General features: G+C 44.9%; 2 pseudogenes; one reads left to right on the forward strand and one right to left on the reverse strand.

The window, feature by feature from the left end:
* The first annotated feature begins 246 nt into the window (after positions 1 to 246).
* LOC139007360 (cleavage and polyadenylation specificity factor subunit 6 pseudogene) lies at positions 247 to 1887 on the forward strand (annotated as a pseudogene).
* A 5197-nt stretch (positions 1888 to 7084) lies between these two features.
* On the reverse strand, positions 7085 to 7633 carry LOC139003958 (proteasome maturation protein pseudogene; annotated as a pseudogene).
* Positions 7634 to 8927: the final 1294 nt, after the last annotated feature.

An 8927-nucleotide genomic window follows, 5' to 3' on the forward strand; every position in this document is an offset into this window, starting at 1 on the left:
CCTAACCTTTGGAATAGAAATGGATAAGATTAAAATCAACTGGTATAAATACAGATGTAACAAGACAATAAAACACAGACCCTGGCTGAAGAACCTAGACACAGAACCTGGCTAGGCTGCTGATAAACTGAACGCTGTGTCCGTGTCATTCCTCCTTCGCTGACTCCATCTACACCTTTGGGAACCCCTAGACCTGCAGGAGGCGGCAGCGGCAGCAGCAGCCACCGAGGCCGAGGCCGAGGGAAGATGGCGGACGATGTGGACCACATAGACATTTACGCAGATGTAGACGAAGAATTCAACCAGGAAGCTGAATATGGTGGGCATGATCAGATAGATTTGTGTGATGATGTCATCTCTCCATCCGAAAATAATGGAGATGCCCCAGAAGACCGGGATTACATGGATACTCCCCCACCAGCTGTTGGTGATGATGTGGGTAAAGGAGCAGCACCAAATGTTGTCTATACATATACGGGAAAGAGAATTGCATTATATATTAGAAATCTAACATGGTGGACAACAGATGAAGACTTAACTGAAGCACTGCATTCTTTGGGAGTAAATGATATTTTGGAGATAAAGTTTTTTGAAAACCGAGCAAATGGCCAATCTAAGGGGTTTGCCCTTGTTGGTGTTGGATCTGAAGCATCCTCAAAAAAGTTAATGGATCTGTTGCCTAAAAGAGAACTTCATGGTCAGAATCCTGTTGTAACTCCATGCAATAAACAGTTCCTGAGTCAATTTGAAATGCAGTCCAGGAAAACTACACAATCAGGACAAATGTCTGGGAAAGGTAAAGCTGGTCCTCCAGGAGGCAGTTCATGTGCAGCATCAGCATTTCCACAAGGTGGTAGAGGACGGGGCTGTTTTCCAGGAGCTGTTCCTGGTGGGGACAGATTTCCTGGGTCAGCAGGACCAGGAGGGCCACCCCCACCTCTTCCAGCTGGACAGACTCCATCACGTCCACCCTTAGGTCCTCCAGGCCCACCTGGTCCACCAGGTCCACCTCCACCTGGTCAGGTTCTGCCTCCTCCTTTAGCTGGGCCTCCTAATCGAGGAGATCGCCCTCCACCGCCAGTTCTTTTTCCTGGACAACCTTTTGGGCAGCCTCCTTTGGGTCTGCTTCCGCCTGGTCCTCCACCTCCAGTTCCAGGCTACAGTCCACCTCCAGGCCCCTTTCCACCTCATCCACCTGGTCCTCTTGGGCCACCCCTTACACTTGCTCCTCCTCCGCATCTTCCTGGACCACCTCCAGGTGCCCCACCGCCAGCTCCACATGTGAACCCAGCTTTCTTTCCTCCACCAACTAACAGCGGCATGCCTACATCAGATAGTCGGGATCCACCACCAACAGATCCATATGGCCGACCTCCGCCATATGATAGGGGTGACTATGGGCCTCCTGGAAGGAAAATGGATACAGCAAGAACTCCACTGAGTGAAGCTGAGTTTGGAGAAATCATGAATAGAAATAGAGCAATTTCAAGCAGTATTATTTCAAGAGCCGTGTCTGATGCCAGCGCTGGTGATTATGGGAGTGCAATTGAGACACTGGTAACTGCAATTTCTTTAATTAAACAATCCAAAGTATCTGCTGATGATCATTGCAAAGTTCTTATTAGCTTTCTGCAAGATTGCCTTCATGGAATTGAATCCAAGTCTTATGGTTCTGGATTAAGACATGAACGATCAAGAGAGAGGGACCATAGTAGATCACGAGAAAAGAGTCGGCACCATAAATCCCACAGTAGAGATCGTCATGATGATTATTATAGAAAGAGAAGCAGAAAAAGAGAAAGACATTGTGACCGAGATCGGGACCGAGACCGAGAGCGTGACCGAGATCGGGACCATGACCAAGAGCGCGAGTATTGTCATTGTTAGAAGCTGAAGGAAGAGGAACATCTTCCAAGACAAAACAGTCTTCATGAGGGAAACATGAAAATTGCTTATCCAGCAGTTTGCTTCTTGCGATTGAACTGAATCTGTAAGGATTCATGGATAAAATGAACAGGAATAGATCTGAAAAAAGAAAATTTGCATAAATGGTAAAAAAAAATTCCTTCTTAGCCGACTCCGTCCACACCTTTGGGAACCCCTGGACCTGCTGGGGTTGGACCCCAACAAAAAACAAAACACACAAAAAAAAAAACCTAACCAAGAGGTTCACCATGCTGAAAGTGTTATATAGCCCAAGAAGACACAGAAGCTCTATACCCCTTCCTTCATACCTCACCCTAGGCATCTCTTCCATCTGGCTGTTCCTGAGCTATATTCTTTTATAATAAACCGGTCGTCTAGTAAGTAATCTTTTCCTGGGTTCTGTGAATCATCTTAGAAAAATTTTGAACCTGAGGAAGGGAAGATGGGGACCTCCAATTTATAGTTGGTCATCAGAAGCACAGGTGACAACCTGGACTTGAGATTGGTGTCTGAAGTTGGGGTAGGGGACAGTCTTATGAGACTGAGCCCTAAACCTATGGAATCTGCACTAACTCAGGGCAGTTGGTGTCAGCATTGAGCTCAGCTGTTGGACACCCAGTTGGTGTCCTCCAAGAATTGGAAAAATGCTTGGTGTAAAAACACCCACACATTTGGTGTCAGAAGTGTTGATTTGAGTACAGAAAAAGAAATTAGTGTTCCTTTTACCTTGTTTTCTAACAGAACAGATTAAATAGGTTATTATTTTCAGGAGGAAAATTTTAAGAGAAATCAAATTTCAAACAGCACAAAGTCAAATTTCTATAGTATCAACTCTCTGCTCTCAGTCCCAATAAAGCAGCAAATATCTTCAATGAACTCATATCCCTTTATGCTAATATAACTGTCCTTGCAGCCTCTGATGGAGTATAACAAATTTTCAGGCCCCTTTGTCTGATTTCCTTACCTCCTAGCTCTTTGGGAGTCTGATAAAGAGAATCCCTCAGTCTTGCTCCCTCCCTGGCACTGAAGACAGAGTCTACAGGCAAAACACTCTCTACACATTGGGCTGAAATCATCAGTGCTTGACAACATTGCCCAATAGGGTTTTCTGTGATGATGAAAATGTCTCTGTGCTGTCCAGTATGGTAGCCACTAGACACTTGTGGCTATTGAGCATTTGAAATGTAGCTAGTAGTGTGACTTCTATTTAAATTTTTTAAAATATATTTTTATTTCAGAGAAGAAGGGAAAGGGAGAGAGAGATGGAAGCATTAATGATAAGAATCATTGATTGGCTGCCTCCTGCACGACCCACACTGGGAATTGAGCTTGCAACCTGGGCATGTGCCCTGACCGGGAATCCAACAATGACCTCCTGGTTCATAGGTCGATGATCAACCACTGAGCCACATCGGCTGGGCTATTTTGTTGTAATGTACCCCGCGAATCACAGAAGGACGCCTCAAGAAGTTGAATTAAAGAGTCACATTTATTGCAATGCGGGACTATGAGATTTGGGGAATGGCCCCTCATAGTCCCAGATTGCAATAAATATGACTCTTTAATTCGACTTCTTGAGGCATCCTTCTGTGATTCGCGGGGTACATTACAACATTTGGAGGCCCCAGTGAGATGCAGCCCCTTAGGGGTGCTGTTTTGGACACAAAGGGAGGCCGAACCTCCCCTGAGCCATTCGTGGAGACTGAGGAGTCTCTAGGGGGTGCGCACCCTGAGAAGTTCCAGGGCCCCGGAGAACTCCCTTTCGGATCCATCTAGCGGACAGGGGACATTGGCCCGTCCCTAAAAAAAATTTCACCAGAGTCACCTGGGAAATCCCCTAGAGGTGAGTCTTGGGACCGGTCACTGGTGGTGGATTGTGAGAAGGGCTGGACGCAGCCATAACTTCTCCTTCCTTGGTACCCCTGAGATGTCAGAGGGTACTTCTGGCCTTGGTTTTCTTGGTTTTGTTTTGGTTCTTGTTTGTGAGTCTGTGGGGAGCCGACATAGGGTTAAGCCTCAGACTGACCTGTTGGCAAAGTCACAAACAGGTCTTCCGAGTCTTAAACAACCCAATCCAAGAGGTGGCCACTGATTTACATGTGCTGTCATTTAAAAAATAAAAATGGGGGAATTTGCCGGGGGCCGGTCCACCTTGCTGCTTAACACAGTCGCTGCAGGGAAGAAACATCTGCACAGCTTATGTTTCAAGGGACCTGGCGTATATGGCATATGTTTGCTCCCCCCTCTTAGTGCTATGTGTTTTAAACAGGACCACCTCCCCGAGAAAGGTTGTTCCCCAGGTGGGGATTTTTCCCTGGAGTTAGGGATTAACAGGACTAAGGTGTTGTATGTGTGTTCCCCCACATCCCGCATGGTTTTAGGGTTCAGGATCTGAAAGAGGAGCCGCACACAAATGAAAGAGAAGAGACAAGAGATAATTTGGAAATATTGGGGGCCAGGCGGGCAAGTCCAACTCAAGGGGAAGGACCTCCACTGGTGCCCAGGCCTCACCAGCCTTTTATTCAACTTTGGTTAAACATAAAACCCTTAGATAGGCAGGTAATTGCAGTAACAGACAGGCTATCTTAAAGGTCAGTAAATATTAGAAGGATTTACTATGAGACTATTTGGTCAGGAAATAGCTTGAGCCCCCATTGTCAGACTAGACAATCGGTGCATAACTCAGGCCCAGCTGTGGGTTCAAGGGTCACCAGCCTTCCGGGATCCTTGTTTGCACTTCTCTGCTAGTGAAGACAATGGGCAGCCTCCTGCACTAAGGAAGGGAATAAATCAGTAAAACCCCTTAACTAAGTGCCAGGCGGGTAATTAATCACTTCAACTACGAACAATCATGCTTAAGCTACATAATCTTTATTTAGGATAATCTCCTTCAGTTACTTCCTTATAGCTTAACAGAACAGTAGAGTAGTGACCTTGGAATGGAGATAACAAACACCCTAACCTTTGGAATAAAATGGATAGGATTAAAATGAACTGATATAAATACAGATGTAACAGGAGAATAAAGAACAGAACCTGCCTGGAGAACTTGACTAGAGAACCTGGCTATGCTGATCAACTGAACGCTGCCTCCGTGGCATTCCTTCTTCGCCGACTCCATCCACACCTTTGGGGAACCCCGGGACCTGCTGGGGCTGGACCCCAACATGAGTCCAATGTATTTGTGAGTCCAATGTGTTTAGTCTGTCGATTTTGTCATTTCGCTAAAATCCTCTTGGAGGACATTGAGTGGTTTCATCCAGCATCTTATTCTATTGAAGGATTAGATGAATGGATTACTGATGTAGGTTATCAAGGATCTCTAAGGGACTTGTCCTGTATCTGGGGGAATGGCTTCTAGACAGTACTCACCATCTCTGGGACTTGCAGGAGGGAAGTCAAAACTCAGACTAGCTAAGGGTTCAAGTCTGGCCTGTCTTTTAAAAAAGGTAGAAGAGAAGCGTTCCTAGGCAGTTTTCTACTGCCTCTGTTCAGGGACTTGTTCTGTATCTCTGCACAATTGAAACTGATTTGTTGGTATTTTGTGGTGTAAATGTGGCGCGCGCCTGTGTAAAAGTGTTTTTGTTTTGTTTCCTCTGAAAAAAACCTTCTGAACATCATCTGAGTTTCCGTGGTGATTCAAAGTTTTTTAATGGGGAATGTTATGTCTTTATTGTTTAAATATGTGTCTTTGTTGTTTAAAATTGTTCAGCTAGTGAAATTTCTGTTTGTGTCTCTTAAATATGAATGTATTGCTAATCTGAGAAATGTTAATTATTTACATGTCACCTAAAAATTAAGGCTAAGAGTTCTAACTAACTGTAAAGTATGGCTTTGGTGTAATGAAGGAAGGTAAAGAGAAATGTTGAAAGGACGTTGAATGGATGATAGGCCAGTAAGCTGGGACAAGTAGAATAGGGAAACAGCAGAAATTCTGTCTTCCCTAAATCCTTAAATACCATCTTCCCTAAATCAAGGACATTGGAGCCATCTTGTAAATCTTGTCTTCCCTAAACCAAGGACACTTGGAAGTGAATGATTTGCATTTGCCTCCCTAAACAGAGGTTAAATAATTTATGTCAATCTGATAGTGCCATTTGCTGTCCACACCCAAGGACAAATGAAGTTAGAAAATAAGCCTTATTTTGACTAGTTCTTTTATTCAGGTATTTTTTAAGGAGGAGGCAACCCGGTCTCTCCCTGCAACATGGGTAATAGCTCCTCCTCAAAGTCGACTGTCTTAGAATGTATGTTAGGGAATTTTAAAATTGCTCAAACCTTGCTGCCTTGGGTGCGGTTCTGCGTGTGTAAGAAGGGACAGAGTAAGGTTTAGTAGCAGGAGTGAAGAGGCAGGCAGGGCAGGAGCAGGCCAGAAGAAGCTGGCAAGGCCATCCAAACCACCCAGCCACTATTGGCCAGAGCTGCCTGAGGCAGACCTAGCTCCCAGAAAATTCCCCTGCGTTGTGTGCTGAGGCACTTGTCTAGTTGTCGTGTCTATTAGTCTTGTTTCTTTGTCCAAAACATGGTCGAGCGCCGTTTCTGTCTGGTCGAGACATGGGTCGAGAATCCTGTCCTGGGATGTGGGGAAGGGAGGCCCCCACAACTGTTCTTGTCAGGCCCCCATCAGGGAACTTGGGCGGTGTTCCTGTTATCTGCTCAAGATCCCAAGACTGTAAAAGTATTTGTTCACTGAAAGCGTGTAAGTGCAGATGTTTATTTGATGTTTGTACATCTACCTGGGTATAACTATTTGTTCATGTAAGTGTGGAAGTCTGCGAGAGAAAAAAACACATTTGATTTAGGGCTGAATGCTCTGACTGATAGCAAAACACCCCCGAGCGGCCACTGGGTTCTTTTCCCAAGGGTGCTTGCTCTCTGTCAGAGGTGGAACTGGCCCACCTAACAAAATAAACTGTCTATGTTTGTGTACTAGGGACTTGGATGTGCTCTGTGATTTTGCTGTGTTAGGTTGAAATTTTGGAATTCTGGGGTAGATTTAAAGGTATGTGTGGCTTTTCTAGTCTGATTGGGACATTCAGGGGTGGGCTCACAGCTCCTCAGGGCAGAGAGATTTTATGGGCCCCGCCCCCTTCCTGTGCTGAATTAAGGATCTTTTATTTCAGAAGACCCTCCAGGGTTTTGTTCGTTTGTTTGTTTGTTTCATGTGTCAGTACTTTTAATGTTGTATACATAAAATTATAGTAAAAAGATGACTATAAACAAGATGTAGCCCCTCCATTTCCATGGTCAGCTCACTGCATTACAGTAAACCAAGTTTATATTCCACCATCAAGTGTGGTTCTCCCATTAGTTCACTTTGTGATGGGTCATTAAGAATATCTTCAAATCCAATAGCCTCATCATTACCCCTCAAAATATCCAGTGAAAGGTTTGAGCTTGGAAGAAATGGAAGACGCTGAACCTGTTGCACTGCCTTGAATTCCGTTTGCAATTTTATTGGAGCAAATAGACCCTGGATGTTTCTCAGTGTGGAAAATTTCATTTTATCCTGGTTGAGCTGGAAATTTTTTTCTGATAATTCAAGAGGATGATTGGGCAAAAGTTCATTTTTCACACAAGAAAAACCTTTTCGAAGAAGATCATGACTTTCAAAAGGTCCACTTGCTGATAGCTCAGTAACTGGAATACTGTCCTTTAGCTGAGATCCAAGTCCTCTGTTATTCATCTTTAGCTCAGTCTGCAAACAGCCTCTCTAGCCTGGTAGCGTCAGCCTGCCCCCGACCCTCCAGGTTTTTAGTAAATTTTCCCTGCACCCTTGTCATCCTCTGCCTTCTTTTCCAGGCCGACTAAGAGTCATTTTCCTCCACAGGTCGGACCCCAGCCTCCGGGAGGGAGGGCTACTACAGTGACGGCTTTAGTTTTCTCTAAAACTCCCGCTGTCTTTTCCTCCCATCTGTAGGAATTGTCTTCCTCTAACTCACAATAGGAAATAATACAGGCCAATGTCATTTGGCTTGCTGGTTAAAGGAAGAAAATGGGCCCTGGGATCTGTAAAAGTGGCCGGGAATGAAGCTGGTCAAATGTACTGAAAGGGTTCAGTACCTGCTGCTGCTAGCAGAGGAGGGGCTGATATCCCCTTCCAGCGCACTCCCTTGGGAGAGGCCTGACTGCTGCTCTGTCACAGGGGACAGGTACGATGGCAGGGGCCTGGTACCCAACCCACTGCCACAGGAGCACTTTGTAATATACAGGGCGTGTTTCCCCTTGGCCCCTCATAGTCCCAGATTGCAATAAATGTGACTCTTTTTTTGTTTGTTTGTTTCTTTTTTTAATTTTTTTATCTTTTTTTTTTTTTAATGTGACTCTTTAATTCGACTTTTTGAGGCATCCTTCTGTGGTTCGCGAGGTACATTACAACATTTGGAGGCCATTCCCCAAATCTCATAGTGATGAGATGGCCGCAATACCAGATTTATATAGGCAAAGATCACAAAGGTATTGATTACATCCCAGGGTTTGGAATGAGGAACCTGATTTGCAAAAAGCAGTTTACAGAAGCAAAGCAGCATGTTATCTAAATTATAGTTTTGGGTCTCCGGATCACTGAATTGACAGAAACACATTATCTAGAGCAGTGATGGCGAACTTATGACACACGTGTCAGAGGTGACACACGAACTCATTTTTTTGGTTGATTTTTCTTTGTTAAATGGCATCCTATCTAATAAAAGAGAAACATGGTAATTAGCCATACCTCCGCTACCCTTCCCATTGGCTAATCAGGGTGATATGCAAATTAACTGCCAGACAAGATGGCGGCCAGCAGCCAGGCAGCTTGAAACAAACATGAGGCTTGCTTGCTTCAGTGAGGGAGGACTCCAACGTTCCCCGCCTGCCGCTGCCGGCCTCTGAGCTTGCAGTTTGAGACATTGTTATAAATATAGAAGCTAAACAAAACCCCAGAAACCTGCTTTCAGCTAGCCAGGCTTCAGCCAGCAGGACCACAACATTATTTCAATTATAGAACCCAAACAAACCAG

Source organism: Myotis yumanensis, unplaced genomic scaffold (genome assembly GCF_028538775.1).
Source record: "Myotis yumanensis isolate MYYU_CA2020_CCGP unplaced genomic scaffold, mMyoYum1.0.hap1 SCAF_1, whole genome shotgun sequence".
NCBI classification, from domain to species: domain Eukaryota; kingdom Metazoa; phylum Chordata; class Mammalia; order Chiroptera; family Vespertilionidae; genus Myotis; species Myotis yumanensis.